A 16,393-nucleotide genomic window follows, 5' to 3' on the forward strand; every position below is an offset into this window, starting at 1 on the left:
GAGGGGCAATTAAGAAATCGATATATTCAGTTAAAGAGAGAAATAAAAAAGGGAATTAGAAAAGCAAAAAGAGATTATGAGGTTAAAGTTGCAAGAGAATCGAAGACTAACCCAAAAGGATTCTTTCAGGTATACAGAAGTAAGATCAGGGACAAGATAGGCCCACTCAAAAGTTCCTCGGGTCAGCTCACTGACAGTGATAAGGAAATGTGTAGAATTTTTAACACATACTTCCTCTCAGTTTTTACACAGGAGGATACCAGCGATATTCCAGTAATGATAAATTATGTAGAACAGGACGATAATAAACTGTGCACGATTAGGGTCACAAGTGACATGGTCCTTAGGCAAATAGATAAATTAAAACCTAACAAATCCCCAGGCCCTGATGAACTGTATGCAAGGGTTCTAAAGGAATGTAAAGAGGAGCTTAGCACACCTTTGGCTAATCTTTTCAACATATCACTACAAACTGGCATGGTGCCCGATAAGTGGAAAATGGCAAATGTGATACCTATTTTCAAAGCAGGTGACAGGTCCTTAGCTTCGAACTATAGACCAATAAGCCTAACCTCCATAGTGGGAAAATTTATGGAATCAATAATTGCCGAGGCAGTTCGTAGCCACCTTGAAAAGCATAAATTAATCAACGAATCTCAGCATGGTTTTACAAAGGGGCGTTCCTGCCTTACGAATTTATTAACTTTTTTCACTAAGGTATTTGAGGAGGTAGATCATGGTAATGAATATGATATTGTGTATATGGACTTCAGTAAGGCTTTTGACAGGGTCCCACATCAGAGACTATTGAGGAAAATTAAGGCACATGGAATAGGAGAAATTTTTTCCTGGATAGAGGCATGGTTGACAAATAGGCAGCAGAGAGTTTGCATAAATGGGGAGAAATCAGAGTGGGGAAGCGTCACGAGCGGTGTTCCACAGGGGTCAGTGTTGGGCCCCCTGCTGCTCACAATCTACATAAACGACATAGATGAGGGCATAAAGAGCGACATCGGCAAGTTTGCCGATGACACCAAAATAGGCCGTCGAATTCATTCTGACGAGGACATTCGGGCACTCCAGGAAGATTTGAATAGACTGATGCAGTGGTCGGAGAAGTGGCAGATGCAGTTTAATATAGACAAATGCAAAGTTCTAAATGTTGGACAGGACAATAACCATGCCACATATAAACTAAATAATGTAGATCTTAATATTACGGATTGCGAAAAAGATTTAGGAGTTCTGGTTAGCAGTAATCTGAAACCAAGACAACAGTGCATAAGTGTTCGCAATAAAGCTAATAGAATCCTTGGCTTCATATCAAGAAGTATAAATAATAGGAGTCCTCAGGTTGTTCTTCAACTCTATACATCCTTGGTTAGGCCTCATTTAGATTATGCTGCACAGTTTTGGTCACCGTATTACAGAATGGATATAAATTCTCTGGAAAATGTACAAAGGAGGATGACAAAGTTGATCCCATGTATCAGAAACCTTCCCTATGAGGATAGACTAAGGGCCCTGAATCTGCACTCCCTAGAAAGACTTAGAATTAGGGGGGATATGATTGAAGTGTATAAATGGAAGACAGGAATAAATAAAGGGGATGTAAATAGTGTGCTGAAAATATCTAGCCTAGACAGGACTCTCAGCAATGGTTTTAAGTTGGAAAAATTCAGATTCAGGAAGGATATAGGAAAGTACTGATTTGGTAATAGAGTTGTGGATGAGTGGAACAAACTCCCAAGTACCGTTATAGAGGCCAGAACGTTGTGTAGCTTTAAAAATAGGTTGGATAAATACATGAGTAGATGTGGGTGGGTGTGAGTTGGACCTGATAGCTTGTGCTACCAGGTCGGTTGCCGTGTTCCTCCCTTAAGTCAATGTGACCTGACCTGACTAGGTTGGGTGCATTGGCTTAAGCCGGTAGGAGACTTTGACCTGCCTCGCATGGGCCAGTAGGCCTTCTGCAGTGTTCCTTCGTTCTTATGTTCTTACCACTGGGATCCTTGACTTATTTCCAATGGGATATCATAGGTAATTTATACTATGATATTGTACTTATGTGTACCTACCTACCTACTTACCTTCTTACCTTCCTACTTACCTACCTACCTACCTACTTACCTGTGTCTAAACAAACTTACTGAACAATAACATTGAGAAGCTGTTTTATTCAAGAGTTTGATAATAGGTACGATAAGGGAATTTCACCTTAGTTAAGAGACGAGACCAGAAGCTAGAGCTTGTTCCCTAGAAGACTCGGTAATCACCAGGGTAAGCTAGGAGCTGTGATTCGACCCCTGGAAGCACAAACAGGCGAGTACAATAAATTAAATAAGTCTAGTTAATAAACATCGCCTCCACACCCATTCACTCTATAAACATTGTGTTGATTATAAACATTGTGTTGATTATAAACATTGTGTTGATTATAAACATTGGACGAAATATAGCCATGAAATATTTAGAGAAAATATTTCGGTAACATTTTTAACTTTTTTCTAAAGGTTAAAAATGTGTTTTTGAAATAGAAAGTTGTAGTGTAGAACGAAAATAGAGTTTGATCCGAGGTAACGGATGGTAGCTCTGTTGTTAGGTAAGACACATATGCAACAGTTAGGTATCTTTATTGTGAAACGTTTCGCCTACACAGTAGGCTTCTTCAGTCAAGTACAGAAAAGTTGATAGAAGCAGAAGATACTTGAAGACGATGTAATCAGTCCATCATCCTTGAAGTTTTGAGGTGGTCAGTCCCTCAGTCTGGAGAAGAGCATTGTTCCATAGTCTGAAACAATATGGAGATGAAGTGACAGGATGGAGCTTTTTATAGCGCCAAGAGGTGAGACGTAGGCCACTAGGAGAGGTAAGAACTCAGATGTTAGGTCCCTCTCAAATCCAGCCCCTCACTAGTGGAAGTTGTCGAAGTTGATTGCAGGTCTGTACCAAGATACCCTTGTGTTGCAGTGTCTGACAAATTGAACATTAAAATGGTATAAAATACCGACAGGTTGTTAGGTGTTTTATACCATTTTAATGTTCAATCTGTCAGACACTGCAACACAAGGGTATCTTGGTACAGACCTGCAATCAACTTCGACAACTTCCACTAGTGAGAGGGGCTGGATTTGAGAGGGACCTGACTTCTCAACATCTGAGTTCTTACCTCTCCTAGTGGCCTACGTCTCACCTCTTGGCGCTATAAAAAGCTCCATCCTGTCACTTCTTCTCCATATTGTTTCATACTATGGAACAATGCTCTTCTCCAGACTGAGGGACTGACCACCTCAAAACTTTAAGGGTGATGGACTGATTACATCGTCTTCAAGTATCTTCTGCTTCTATCAACTTTTCTGTACTTGACTGAAGAAGCCTACTGTGTAGGCGAAACGTTTCATAATAAAGATACCTAACTGTTGCATATGTGTCTTACCTATCAACGAAAATAGAGTTTGATCCGAGGTAACGGATGGTAGCTCTGTTACCTTGAATTAAAAGCCGTTCACCAGCATCCAGAGGCATGTAAACTGGAGCTGAGCATCATTGTGTGTGTGTGTGTGTGTGTGTGTGTGTGTGTGTGTGTGTGTGTGTGTGTGTGTATATGTGTATGTATGTGTGTGTGTGTGTGTGTTACTGCCACACCCATGATGTGTGTGTATATGTGTAAAGAAACACACACACACACACACACACACACACACACACACACACACACACACACACATACACACACACACACACACACACACACACATACACACACACACCTGTGACCAGCGGGGTCCCGCAGGGGTCAGTCCTAGGACCAGTGCTGTTTCTGGTATTTGTGAACGACATGACGGAAGGAATAGACTCTGAGGTGTCCCTGTTTGCAGATGACGTGAAGTTGATGAGAAGAATACACTCGATCGAAGACCAGGCAGAACTACAAAGGGATCTGGACAGGCTGCAGACCTGGTCCAGCAATTGGCTCCTGGAGTTCAATCCCACCAAGTGCAAAGTCATGAAGATTGGGGAAGGGCAAAGAAGGCCTCAGACGGAGTACAGTCTAGGGGGTCAGAGACTACAAACCTCACTCAAGGAAAAAGATCTTGGGGTGAGTATAACACCAGGCACATCTCCTGAAGCGCACATCAACCAAATAACTGCTGCAGCATATGGGCGCCTAGCAAACCTCAGAACAGCATTCCGACATCTTAATAAGGAATCGTTCAGGACCCTGTACACCGTATACGTTAGGCCCATATTGGAGTATGCGGCACCAGTTTGGAACCCACACCTAGCCAAGCACGTAAAGAAACTAGAGAAAGTGCAAAGGTTTGCAACAAGACTAGTCCCAGAGCTAAGAGGTATGTCCTACGAGGAGAGGTTAAGGGAAATCAACCTGACGACACTGGAGGACAGGAGAGATAGGGGGGACATGATAACGACATACAAAATACTGAGGGGAATTGACAAGGTGGACAAAGACAGGATGTTCCAGAGTTTGGACACAGCAACAAGGGGACACAGTTGGAAGCTAAAGACACAGATGAATCACAGGGATGTTAGGAAGTATTTCTTCAGCCACAGAGTAGTCAGTAAGTGGAATAGTTTGGGAAGCGATGTAGTGGAGGCAGGATCCATACATAGCTTTAAGCAGAGGTATGATAAAGCTCACGGCTCGGGGAGAGTGACCTAGTAGCGATCAGTGAAGAGGCGGGGCCAGGAGCTCGGACTCGACCCCCGCAACCTCAACTAGGTGAGTACAACTAGGTGAGTACACACCACATACACACACACACACACACACCACATACACACACACACACACACACACACACACACACACACACGCGCACACATCACATACACCACACACACATACACACACACACACATTATATATATATATATATATATATATATATATATATATATATATATATATATATATATATTCCCCCTTATAACACTACCCCCTTAATTCCCCCATACACACACATCCCCCCACATATAAACACCTCATCTTAACCCCAGATCTCCCTCCCCAATACATACAATTTACCCCCCTCCCACCACACACAGTAAACATACCTCTCACGTATATACCTCAGGAATAACAGCAGAGTGATCCACTAAACTGTTGCTGCAGTCTCACTGTAAAGCGCACCCGCAATTTTTTATCACTCAAAAATATACCAATTTAAAAAAAAAAATCCCCTAAAATTCACTATATATTTGCATGAAATATTTTTCTCTAAGCGATATTAATCACGAAATATCTACCTCACTGACTTTAGATATTATCAGTCAAAATATTTTAATTAGTAATATTTCAATTCGTGTCAACGTTGAAATTCGTTATATTACGCACGATTCAACTTAATTTTGATATCATTGCTGTAGATAATTAAAAATTTCTATATATCTGGATATCACTGCGTATTTGCTTTTATACCGTGATAAATAACTGAATAAGATAGCCAGGATGTTAGTCAGGTGTATGAAGACGCACTCTCATACACGGGTCTTCGAGTATTGGGCGAAACGTTGCGTGTTAAGTTGGCTGCGTGTATTCAGAGCTACGACGCAGCGCACCGCCATCCACCACACCCAGACACATACTGACCTGAAGGTCTCTCTCTCTCTCTCAGTCTCTCTCTGTCTCTCCCCCAGCCAGTTGGCTGACCCACCCCAACCCACTCCCCACATACCCACTCCCCCGCCATCATTACTCTCACCCCTACGACCCTCTCCACCCCAGGAACCAAACATAAGTACCCCCTACCTACCCGCCTCTTTCTCTCTCTCAACAGATGCCTTGATGCTGCTATTACTTATGATCTGAGGGATAACAGATAACTCTTCTCTTCCTCTAATCAAACCTTATTCTGGGTCGATATATATATGTCGTGCCGAATAGGTAAAACTGGTCAATTAGCAAGAACTCATTAGAAATTAAGTCCTTTCTGAAATTTTCTCTTATACGTTTAAAGATATATTTTTTCATTAATGTTAATGTAAAAATTTTTTATTTTGCACCAAAAGAATCTTAGAAAACTTACCTAACCTTATTATAACAAGAACAATTTATTTTAGCCTAACCCAACTAAATATATTTTAGATTTGTTTACAATAATTTAATACTAAACTAACACAGTGAAATATATTTTTTTCGTTAGGTTCAGAATGATTTTGGCGAAATTATTGCGTTGCTATTTAAACCAAAATCGCAAGTTCTGCCTATTCGGCACGATATATATATTATTGTACCCACGGACGTGTGGTATTGATCAATAATAACACTGCGACTAGCCAAGGAGTGGAACCCATACTGCTTTGGCCCACCTCATGGTGAGCAAAAACTCATGACAACGCTCTAGTCCACGGAACCACACAATCCTCAAGAATGACGCACCCAGCCAAGCTAGGTGTTGTACCCGTCATCCGAGGACATACAGTGGTATGGATGCTTCTGAGCTAATTTCATTCTACTCCCTGTTTAGTGTACTAGCCCAACGAGCAGTATTTATATTATTGTACTCACGAACGAGTGGTATTAATTAATCAGCAACAACACTGCGACTAACTATTGTGTGGTTCTGTGGACTAGAGCGTCGTGTGTTTTCGCTGACCATGAGGTGGGCCAAAGTAGCATGGGTTCGACTCCTGGGATATATATATATATATATATATATATATATATATATATATATATATATATATATATATATATATAAACACTGATCTCTGGCTGAAGGAGACTCGAACCTACGAACCTTGGAACAAGGTACGCAGTGCATTACCATTCTCACCACACTGGACCAATACCTTAGCGTCCAGCTTGCGCTAAACGTTGATCCAAGGCAGCCAGCAACGTCTAGCGCAAGCTGGACGCCCAGGTATTAGTCCAGTGTGGTGAGAATGGTATTGCACTGCGTACCTTGTTCCAAGGATCGTAGATTCGAGTCTCCTTCAGCCAGAGATCAGTGTTTGTGTATATTTCTCCTGCTCTTGCGAATTCCTTGTGTGTATATATATATGTATATATATATATGAAGGGGGTAGGAGAGTTTCAGTGGGGGGAAATAAATGGGATTAAATCTGGAGTATCTGAGAGAGTTAGAGCAAAGGAAGGGGTAGCAGTAATGTTAAATGATCAGTTATGGAAGGAGAAAAGAGAATATGAATGTGTAAATTCAAGAATTATGTGGATTAAAGTAAAGGTTGGATGCGAGAAGTGGGTCATAATAAGCGTGTATGCACCTGGAGAAGAGAGGAATGCAGAGGAGAGAGAGAGATTTTGGGAGATGTTAAGTGAATGTATAGGAGCCTTTGAACCAAGTGAGAGAGTAATTGTGGTAGGGGACTTGAATGCTAAAGTAGGAGAAACTTTTAGAGAGGGTGTGGTAGGTAAGTTTGGGGTGCCAGGTGTAAATGAAAATGGGAGCCCTTTGATTGAACTTTGTATAGAAAGGGGTTTAGTTATAGGTAATACATATTTTAAGAAAAAGAGGATAAATAAGTATACACGATATGATGTAGGGCGAAATGACAGTAGTTTGTTGGATTATGTATTGGTAGATAAAAGACTGTTGAGTAGACTTCAGGATGTACATGTTTATAGAGGGGCCACAGATATATCAGATCACTTTCTAGTTGTAGCTATACTGAGAGTAAAAGGTAGATGGGATACAAGGAGAATAGAAGCATCAGGGAAGAGAGAGGTGAAGGTTTATAAACTAAAAGAGGAGGCAGTTAGGGTAAGATATAAACAGCTATTGGAGGATAGATGGGCTAATGAGAGCATAGGCAATGGGGTCGAAGAGGTATGGGGTAGGTTTAAAAATGTAGTGTTAGAGTGTTCAGCAGAAGTTTGTGGTTACAGGAAAGTGGGTGCAGGAGGGAAGAGGAGCGATTGGTGGAATGATGATGTAAAGAGAGTAGTAAGGGAGAAAAAGTTAGCATATGAGAAGTTTTTACAAAGTAGAAGTGATGCAAGGAGGGAAGAGTATATGGAGAAAAAGAGAGAAGTTAAGAGAGTGGTGAAGCAATGTAAAAAGAGAGCAAATGAGAGAGTGGGTGAGATGTTATCAACAAATTTTGTTGAAAATAAGAAAAAGTTTTGGAGTGAGATTAACAAGTTAAGAAAGCCTAGAGAACAAATGGATTTGTCAGTTAAAAATAGGAGAGGAGAGTTATTAAATGGAGAGTTAGAGGTATTGGGAAGATGGAAGGAATATTTTGAGGAATTGTTAAATGTTGATGAAGATAGGGAAGCTGTGATTTCGTGTATAGGGCAAGGAGGAATAACATCTTGTAGGAGTGAGGAAGAGCCAGTTGTGAGTGTGGGGGAAGTTCGTGAGGCAATAGGTAAAATGAAAGGGGGTAAGGCAGCCGGGATTGATGGGATAAAGATAGAAATGTTAAAAGCAGGTGGGGATATAGTTTTGGAGTGGTTGGTGCAATTATTTAATAAATGTATGGAAGAGGGTAAGGTACCTAGGGATTGGCAGAGAGCATGCATAGTTCCTTTGTATAAAGGCAAAGGGGATAAAAGAGAGTGCAAAAATTATAGGGGGATAAGTCTGTTGAGTGTACCTGGTAAAGTGTATGGTAGAGTTATAATTGAAAGAATTAAGAGTAAGACGGAGAATAGGATAGCAGATGAACAAGGAGGCTTTAGGAAAGGTAGGGGGTGTGTGGACCAGGTGTTTACAGTGAAACATATAAGTGAACAGTATTTAGATAAGGCTAAAGAGGTCTTTGTGGCATTTATGGATTTGGAAAAGGCGTATGACAGGGTGGATAGGGGGGCAATGTGGCAGATGTTGCAAGTGTATGGTGTAGGAGGTGGGTTACTGAAAGCAGTGAAGAGTTTTTACGAGGATAGTGAGGCTCAAGTTAGAGTATGTAGGAAAGAGGGAAATTTTTTCCCAGTAAAAGTAGGCCTTAGACAAGGATGTGTGATGTCACCGTGGTTGTTTAATATATTTATAGATGGGGTTGTAAGAGAAGTAAATGCGAGGGTTTTGGCAAGAGGCGTGGAGTTAAAAGATAAAGAATCACACACAAAGTGGGAGTTGTCACAGCTGCTCTTTGCTGATGATACTGTGCTCTTGGGAGATTCTGAAGAGAAGTTGCAGAGATTGGTGGATGAATTTGGTAGGGTGTGCAAAAGAAGAAAATTAAAGGTGAATACAGGAAAGAGTAAGGTTATGAGGATAATAAAAAGATTAGGTGATGAAAGATTGAATATCAGATTGGAGGGAGAGAGTATGGAGGTGAACGTATTCAGATATTTGGGAGTGGACGTGTCAGCGGATGGGTCTATGAAAGATGAGGTGAATCATAGAATTGATGAGGGAAAAAGAGTGAGTGGTGCACTTAGGAGTCTGTGGAAACAAAGAACTTTGTCCTTGGAGGCAAAGAGGGGAATGTATGAGAGTATAGTTTTACCAACGCTCTTATATGGGTGTGAAGCGTGGGTGATGAATGTTGCAGCGAGGAGAAGGCTGGAGGCAGTGGAGATGTCATGTCTGAGGGCAATGTGTGGTGTGAATATAATGCAGAGAATTCGTAGTTTGGAAGTTAGGAGGAGGTGCGGGATTACCAAAACTGTTGTCCAGAGGGCTGAGGAAGGGTTGTTGAGGTGGTTCGGACATGTAGAGAGAATGGAGCGAAACAGAATGACTTCAAGAGTGTATCAGTCTGTAGTGGAAGGAAGGCGGGGTAGGGGTCGGCCTAGGAAGGGTTGGAGGGAGGGGGTAAAGGAGGTTTTGTGTGCGAGGGGCTTGGACTTCCAGCAGGCATGCGTGAGCGTGTTTGATAGGAGTGAATGGAGACAAATGGTTTTTAATACTTGACGTGCTGTTGGAGTGTGAGCAAAGTAACATTTATGAAGGGATTCAGGGAAACCGGCAGGCCGGACTTGAGTCCTGGAGATGGGAAGTACAGTGCCTGCACTCTGAAGGAGGGGTGTTAATGTTGCAGTTTAAAAACTGTAGTGTAAAGCACCCTTCTGGCAAGACAGTGATGGAGTGAATGATGGTGAAAGTTTTTCTTTTTCGGGCCACCCTGCCTTGGTGGGAATCGGCCGGTGTGATAATAATAAAAAAATATATATATATATATATATATATATATATATATATATCTATATATATATATATATATATATATATATATATATGCAAAACAACCACTCTGAAAAAATAGAGAAAGTCCAAGCGCTGTCGGGACTACTCACATGATCAAGGAACTATGAAAGTAAAGCATCCAAGGAAGCTATATAAGGGGTCAGGCCAGCACCTCACTATCAGATCCCACAACGGTTAAACACCTGACGCATATATATATATATATATATATATATATATATATATATATATATATATATATATATATATATATAGATAGATAGATAGGCTGAATATGATAGACTATACGAGATTCAACAAATTTACAACAAAAGCCGTGTATAACAAACAATGTTATTCTGTTGTTTATATTCTCATCTCCTCTAATGAGCATCATTCATGTCACTTTGCATAAAATCTCATTCATAAATTTTAGCGTTTTTTTTTTTTTAAACAATTTGACTCAGAGGTGAAGCAGAGGGGTGGAAAATTTGAATGTGTGAGGGTAGGCCAGATTATTTAATCGGCATATAATCTAGGACCAAAGGATATTTTTTCTTATGCTCTCAAAGATTGCTGTCTGTCTGTCTCTCTATAATGTAGTGCCGAATAGGTAAAACTGGTCAATTAGCAAGAACTCATTTAAAATTAAGTCCTTTCTAAAATTTTCTCTGATACGTTTAAAGATATATTTTTTTCATTAATGTTAATGTAAAAATTTTTAATTTTGCTCCAAAAAATCTTAGAAAACTTACCTAACCTTATTATAACAAGAACAATTTATTTTTAGTCTAACCCAACTAAATATATTTTAGATTTGTTTACAATAATTTAATACTAAACAAACACAGTGAAATATATTTTTTTCGTTAGGTTCAGAATGATTTTGGCGAAATTATTGCATACACAAATTTTCACTTGTCCTATATGGCAAGATGAACGTTGCTATTTAAGCCAAGATCGCAAGTTCTGCCTATTCGGCACGACATTTTATATATATATATATATATATATATATATATATATATATATATATATATATATATATATATATATATATATATATATATATATATATATATATATATATATATATATATATATATATATATATATATATATATATATTTCCAACTTTTCTTATCTGTCTGGCAAGTCTTATCTTAATCTCGTAGATCAGAGTTTCGCCATCAGTTGATCAGAGTCAGGAAAAGACAATCAGGTGATAAGGGAAGTTGACCTCGACTCCAACATTCGTCAACCTCAGCACACTTTCATTTTCTCTTTTATGTTTCTCTTTCCATTTAAGATTGATTTTTGCCTCAGCACTCATTCTCTCTCTCTTTTATGGTGCTGTTCCCTTTCAGATTGATTTTTGTCATTGCTTCGCCGCCAGAGTTTTCAAACTTATCCATCAGAGTTGATATTAGTTGGGGATGTTTGAGTTTGTTGATATTTTACTCACCTGTGTTCTCTTCAGTGTTCTGTGAGGGACGGTTTTGTTCTTCAAGAACCAGGGACTGATCACCTTCTATAAGTGTTGTGTGAATCTGTACCTCCTATCAAGGCTGACCAACTGAATACCTATCATAGTTGGGTGACTGAACACCTTCTATCATAGTTGGGTGACTGATCACCTTCTATCATAGTTGGGTGACTGAACACCTATCATAGTTGAGCGACATAGTTGGGTGACTAAATGCTTTCTATCAATGCAGAGGGATTGACCACCTATTATCAAGGCCGAGGGACCAACCACCTATTATCAAAGCCGAGGGACCAACCACCTAATATCAAGGCCGAGGGACCAACCACCTATTATCAAGGCCGAGGGACCAACCACCTATTATGAAGGCCGAGGGACCAACCACCTATTATCAAGGCCCAGGGACCAATCACCTATTATCAAGGCCGAGGGACCAACCACCTAATATCAAGGCCGAGGGACCAACCACCTATTATCAAGGCCGAGGGACCAACCACCTATTATGAAGGCCCAGGGACCAATCACCTATTATCAAGGCCGAGGGGCCAACCACCTAATATCAAGGCCGAGGGACCAACCACCTATTATCAAGGCCGAGGGACCAACCACCTATTATCAAGGCCCAGGGACAAACCACCTAATATCAAGGCCGAGGGACCAACCACCTATTATCAAGGCCGAGGGACCAACCACCTATTATCAAGGCCCAGGGACCAATCACCTATTATCAAGGCCGAGGGACCAACCACCTAATATCAAGGCCGAGGGACCAACCACCTATTATCAAAGCCGAGGGACCAACCACCTAATATCAAGGCCGAGGGACCAACCACCCATTATGAAGGCCGAGGGACCAACCACCTATTATCAAGGCCCAGGGACCAATCACCTATTATCAAGGCCGAGGGACTGATCACCTCCTATCAAATCAACGTGACTGAGCTTAATATACACCTGGCTATACACCTGGAACTAGCCTTGTTGCAAACCTTTGCATTTTCTCTAATTTCTTGGACCAGGTGTGTGGGTGTGTACTCAGTTGTTGCAGGGGTCGATTCATAGCTCCTGGCCCCGCCTCTTCACTGACCTCTACTGGGTCACTCTCCCCCTCACCATGAGCTTTATCATACCTGTGTGTGTGTGTGTATGTGTGTGTGTGTGTGTGTGTGTGTGTGTGTGTGTGTGTGTGTGTGTGTGTGTGTGTGACTCATCGATCTTAAGGTGTCCGGGGTATTTTAAATAAATAATGGCCATCAACAAGGCCATTTAAAGCTTGCCATATGGCCCCTGTTACCTAATAACCATTACCTATTACATCTACCTATTACTTTTATCTATTAACTTTACCTATTACTTTTGTCCATTACCATTGCCTATTACATTTGCCTATTACCATTTCCTATTACCATTCCCTATTACATTTACCTATTACAATTACCATCACCTATTACCTTTACCTATTACCATTACCTATTACCTTATTACATTTACCTATTACCATAACCAAATACTTATGACCTATATCACCTATTACTTTTATCTATTATCTTTAAAAGGAGGTTCCTGCATGCTGGTGAAGAGCTCTCGATCCAGGGGAATGGAGCTGCTCTCCCTCCTCAAAGCTGGTTTATAGTTCACATTTCTGTGTCCCTGCGGGTTTAGTGCTTCCCCTTAACAATAATTAGTAAGAATAATAATAATAGTATTGCTGAAGAATGTCTATATTTTAATGTATATACATTGAGAGGTATTTCTCTCGTATATACCGATGGGCATGTATGAATATATATATATATATATATATATATATATATATATATATATATATATATATATATATATATATAATATATATATATATATATATATATATATATATATATATATATATATATATATATATATCAAGAGATGTATATATCTTAGAGTATATACACCAAGGAAGTGTGTATTTGTGTACATACAGTGAGAGATGTATATTTCAATGTATATATGATTTAGATATACACCATCATACAACTGTATTCGAGATCAGTCGTAATGCATATTCCATATATTAATGTATTGTAGAATACAATGTCCTTTTTACTGTATTCAGGTCGAGGGTGATTGTATTACAGGTAAGCCCATTTCTACGTGTATTTAAATACTATTTTAGGTCGTAAGAACATAGTATGTTATGATGTATATCCGTGTTAGGTAAGACACATGTGCAACAGTTAGGTATCTTTATTTCGAAACGTTTCGCCTACACAGTAGGCTTCTTCAGTCGAGTACAGAAAAGTTGATAGGAGCAGAAGAGACTTGAAGACGATGTAATCAGTTCTTCACCCTTAAAGTTTTGAGGTGGTCAGTCCCTCAGTCTGGAGAAGAGCATTGTTCCATAGTCTGAAACAATATGGAGTTGAAGTGACAGGATGGAGCCTTATATAGCGCCAGGAGGTGAGACGTAGGTCACTAGTAGAACTCAGATGTTGGGAGGTCAGGTCCCTCTCAAATCCAGCCGTTCTCACTAGTAGAGGTTGTCGAAGTTGATTTCAGGTCTGTACCAAGATACCCTTGTGTTGCAGTGTCGGTATTTTATACCATTTTAATGTTCAATCTGTCAGACACTGCAACACAAGGGTATCTTGGTACAGACCTGAAATCAACTTGGTCAACCTCTACTAGTGAGAACGGCTGGATTTGAGAGGGACCTGACCTCCCAACATCTGCGTTCTTACTTCTGCTAGTGACCTACGTCTCACCTCCTGGCGCTATCTAAGGCTCCATCCTGTCACTTCCACTCCATATTGTTTCAGACTAAATGCTCTTCTCCAGACTGAGGGACTGACCACCTCAAAACTTTAAGGGTGATGGACTGATTACATCGTCTTCAAGTATCTTCTGCTTCTATCAACTTTTCTGTACTCGACTGAAGAAGCCTACTGTGTAGGCGAAACGTTTCGAAATAAAGATACCTAACTGTTGCATATATGTCTTACCTAACAAACTGTCGGTATTTTATACCATTTTAATGTTCATTGTATATCCTTGCTGACTAAGGGGTATATATGCTATATTATCCATTTAGTTTTGAGGGAATATAGTATTTAACTTAAGGCTATATACTTCAATATGCTCTAAGATACTTGGATTACCTTGATATACGCTGATATACTTTCTAAGTTATACCATATTTCTAGGCTTTGATATTTCTGTGAATATTTGATATTCCGTCACGAATCGACATTACTGATGTATATATGTGTATGTATATGTATGTTGTGTGTTGTATATATGTATGTATGCTGTGTGTTGTGTGGTGTATATACATGTTGTGTGTTGTGTGGTGTATATACATGTGTGTGTTGTGTGGTGTATATACATGTGTGTTGTGTGGTGTATATACATGTGTGTGTTGTGTGGTGTATATACATGCTGTGTGTGTTGTGTGGTGTATATATATGTGTGTTGTGTGGTGTATATACATGTTGTGTGTGTTGTGTGGTGTATATACATGCTGTGTGTGTTGTGTGGTGTATATACATGTGTGTGTGTGGTGTATATACATGTTGTGTGTGTTGTGTGGTGTATGTACATGCTGTGTGTGTTGTGTGGTGTATATACATGCTGTGTGTGCTGTGTGGTGTATATACATGCTGTGTGTGTTGTGTGGTGTATATACATGTGTGTTGTGTGGTGTATATACATGTTGTGTGTGTTGTGTGGTGTATATACATGCTGTGTGTGTTGTGTGGTGTATATACATGTGTGTTGTGTGGTGTATATACATGCTGTGTGTGTTGTGTGGTGTATATACATGCTGTGTGTGTTGTGTGGTGTATATACATGCTGTGAGTGTTGTGTGGTGTATATGCTGTGTGGTACGGTGTATACACACAAAGAAGTTTGTATCTCTAAAAGTATATACACCTGAGGGTATTTGTGTGTATATGCGACGAGAGGTATGTATGTTAGTGTAAATATTTGGAGAGGGGTGTATCTCGTATTGAATGAGAGTGTATATAAGTGTATATATACTGTGTGTACCTCGGTGTATATACCCTGTAAAGTGTGTCTTTCAGTATATCTACACTGTAAAGTGTGTGTATATCTCGGTATATTCAGTGAAATATTTTTGGATTGACCTCAAACAACCATTTCTTGTGTGTGTGTGTGTGTGTGTGTGTGTGTGTGTGTGTGTGTGTGTGTACTCACCTATATGTGGTTACAGGGGTCGAATCACAGCTCCTTTGTGTGTGTGTTCAGTCCCTCAGCCTTGACTGGAGGCTTTCAGTGTCTCAGATATTAGCCTTGATAGATGGTCAGTCCTCAGCCTTGATATATCAAGGTTCTGGGGACTGATCACATCAGAGATAAGACACCTTGAAGTGATCAGTCCCTCACAGTTGACTGGAGATTTAGTCTCTCAAAAATGATATGTGGTAGTATAAGGTAATCAGTCCCTTGGTCTTCATAGGTGTTCAGTCCCACAGCTTTGATATATCAGGGCTTGGGGACTGACCACCTCAAACGATCACTTACTATCTCTGATAAACCCAGATGTTACACATGTGTCTTATTCAACAGTTTCTAGGTATTGTATACAATTCACCCAACGAAACGTACCGTATTTCGCCTCTCGGTACGACAGACTCACAATTCGTGACCTACAAATCGATCTGCATCCTCTGGCGATTCCAGGAAAGGATTTTTAAATCCTTAATGTATTCTGTCATGCCTGGAATCCGAACGTTCGAATTCTTGCGCATTGGCTTTGTGTACGCCAGCCGACACACCA

At 40.1% G+C, this 16,393-nt stretch overlaps 1 protein-coding gene across 1 annotated transcript in view; it reads right to left on the minus strand.

Moving 5' to 3' along the window:
- The window catches only part of LOC128700883 (DBH-like monooxygenase protein 1), a 430,549-nt gene extending 424,954 nt beyond the window's left edge, over positions 1–5,595 (minus strand). The window contains exon 1 of the mRNA XM_070104742.1: positions 5,080–5,595. The gene's annotated coding sequence lies outside the window, so the exon portion shown is untranslated. The remainder of the gene's footprint in view (positions 1–5,079) is intronic.
- Positions 5,596–16,393: the final 10,798 nt, after the last annotated feature.

Source organism: Cherax quadricarinatus, chromosome 94 (genome assembly GCF_038502225.1).
Source record: "Cherax quadricarinatus isolate ZL_2023a chromosome 94, ASM3850222v1, whole genome shotgun sequence".
Classification (NCBI taxonomy): Eukaryota; Metazoa; Arthropoda; class Malacostraca; order Decapoda; family Parastacidae; genus Cherax; species Cherax quadricarinatus.